The sequence below is a fragment of the Mesoplodon densirostris genome, chromosome 5 (assembly GCF_025265405.1).
Source record: "Mesoplodon densirostris isolate mMesDen1 chromosome 5, mMesDen1 primary haplotype, whole genome shotgun sequence".
Taxonomy (NCBI): Eukaryota; Metazoa; Chordata; class Mammalia; order Artiodactyla; family Ziphiidae; genus Mesoplodon; species Mesoplodon densirostris.
The window spans coordinates 50,465,561-50,468,200 of record NC_082665.1 but is presented as its reverse complement, the minus strand read 5'-3'; the positions used below and the strand labels follow the sequence as shown (position 1 = coordinate 50,468,200).

Below are 2,640 nucleotides of genomic sequence, written 5' to 3'. Positions count from 1 at the left end.
TCCTGATCATGATAATGCTTTGTTTTTTTTTAAGGATTACATCACTATTGAAATTAAAATTTTCAATATCATCAAAACCACTTAAAATCCTCAAATCCATCCACCCATCACTAGAAATCATTTGTATTGTTTTTATGTGGTTTTAATACAAAAGAAAATGAGATTTGGGGTCTAGAACTTGATTTGAAACTATACCTAGGTATATAAAACTCTCAGAGTAAAAATTGCTTGAATATAGTTGGTTAACTGATTCTGTTTTTTAAAAAATGCTCAGCTAGTATTTTTATGTTCTCTGAATAGCTTTAATTAATTACATCACTTTTTTAAAAACGTTCAGGGAGTATTTTTATGCCCTGTAAATAATATTTTCAATTTTTAAAATTTTTACAAATTAAACCTCATCAGAGTTAAAAATAGTCCCTTCCTAAGTCTACTTTCACTCCAGTAACATTGATGGAACACATTTCTATGATAGAATTGATAAAGCAAGGAATTTTAGAAGCCAGAAATACATTACTTTAATTTTAAATACTTATTCTAAAGAAGTTCCTAAATAGAATTGCTGTGCCAGAATTCAAATATGTGAGCCCAAATATGCATAATACACAAATACACATAAGTTTTTAAAATGTATATATTCTATTGATAATGATTTAAAATCTCTAAAACATTATTTTAAAAGCTATCAATTATTTTAACTTCTTATATCCAAATTACTATTAATTACATTTAAAATAGAAAGAAAAGTTAGCCATGAATTCTTTCCAATTCCATAATATATCTTATCTAGAGATAAATTATTTAATTTGAAAGTACAATTCATGTAATGTACAAAAGATTTTCATTAATGATCTCTTCAACTAAGAGATAGTGTGGTTATTTGAATTCTGGTTATTTATTAGATAAGCATATTTGAGCAAATATTATATTTTAAATTCTAACAATTTGACAATAAGTGGTCTTCATTCTTTCTTATTTTCTCTAATGATGTAATTTCATATTAAATGACTATAATGTTATTGAAAGTTTAAAGTCAACCTTATTTTATAGAGAATCTTAACTTTGCAAATAAAGCCACTGACGTTTTCATTTGGTCTCAGTTCCTTTTAACCAAACTAAAAATATCTTGTGTATTCAGCATCTGAATTTTTCACGCTCACAGCAATAGAAATAACAAAACGTCATATTAATCTATCTTTAACGTCATTGTTCTTGAGGCTTAGCAACTGCTTTTTTTCTTCTTCTTCAAAGTTTGGCTCTCTATATTCTAAATGATTTTTGGTCACTTTAAAAAAAAATCCATAAATATCCAAGTATATAATTCTGGTTTCATATTTTTTGAGATACTAGTACATATAACTCACTGCAAGTTCTAGAACACTAATACTTTAAACCAGGGCTCAGTAAACTATGGCCTACAGGCTGAATTCTACCTATCACCTATTTTTGTATGGATCATGAGCAAAAGCAGTTTTCACATTTTTTAAATGGTTGCAAAAAGTCAAAAGAAGAATAACATTTCATGAAAAGCCAAAATTATATAAAATTCAAAAATTCCAGTGTCAGGAATTCCCTGGTGGTCCAGTGGTTAGGACTCTGTGTTTACACTGCAGGGGGCACAGGTTCAATCCCTGGTCAGGGAACTAAGATCTTGCAAGCCACTGTGAGGCGTGGCCAAAGAAAACCAAAAACAAAACCAAAAACAAAAAATAAACCAAAAAATTCCGGTGTCTACAAATGAAATGTTATTGAAACATAGCCACACTCACTTGTGCACGTATTTTTCTAAGGCCACTTTTGAGCTACAATGGCAAATAGGAGTAGTCATTACAGAGACCTAAAAAGACTGAAATATTTACTATCTGCCCTTTACAGAGAAGTTTGCAGACCCTGCTTTAAACAATTAGTATATGACTATCACACACACAACATGTAAATCTGGTGAGTAGGACACAGTCCATTTCTGAGGGGATTTCTTTCAGCCAATATCATTTTCTCAATAATATATTTTTCTATAAACCTTGGTAAAGGCCATTGGTTAGTAGCAATAAAATACTTACTATGATGTTCTTAAAATATTTGGAAAAGTACTATTGAACTAGTTGAATTGATTATTTACTTTTTTGAGGTGTTCCTTTCTTCACCTCACCATTGAAGTCCTGAGAGTTTGGAATTCCTATAATTCCCCAGTTGAAATCAAATTAGACATCTAATAACAATCATCAATGACTCTGAATCTGTAAAACTCAGCCTAATGTCTACTTTATCATATCTTAGTAAAGCTGTTATGCTTGGCTCCTAGCTATACCATTTTGTAATGAAGACAAAACACAGCAAACCAGATCAAGTTTAATTTATAGTCTTAACCCAGTTTACATTCCATCTTAAATACAGGAAAAAAAAAAAAGCCCACAAATTTGGTAAATGAACCAAAACACTGAATTCCTTGCAAGCAAACATTGCAAACAGGTGTTTAAATGATACAAAAGATTATCATTCTCTACTAGTGAACTTAACACTATTCAAGCTTTTGAAAAAGCTACAAAAACATGAATTGTCAGTAATTCTGTTTGATGCCTTAAATAGATAATACTCTGAGCATCTGTTCATGGTTCAAAAGTTACCTTTAAAATAAGATTT

General features: G+C 29.7%; 1 non-coding gene across 1 annotated transcript; it reads left to right on the top strand.

Annotated features, from left to right (window-relative positions):
* Positions 1–1,570: 1,570 nt before the first annotated feature.
* TRNAV-UAC (transfer RNA valine (anticodon UAC)) lies at positions 1,571–1,643 on the top strand. The gene has a single exon. It is a non-coding gene; the product is annotated as a tRNA-Val (tRNA).
* The last annotated feature ends 997 nt before the right edge of the window (positions 1,644–2,640 follow it).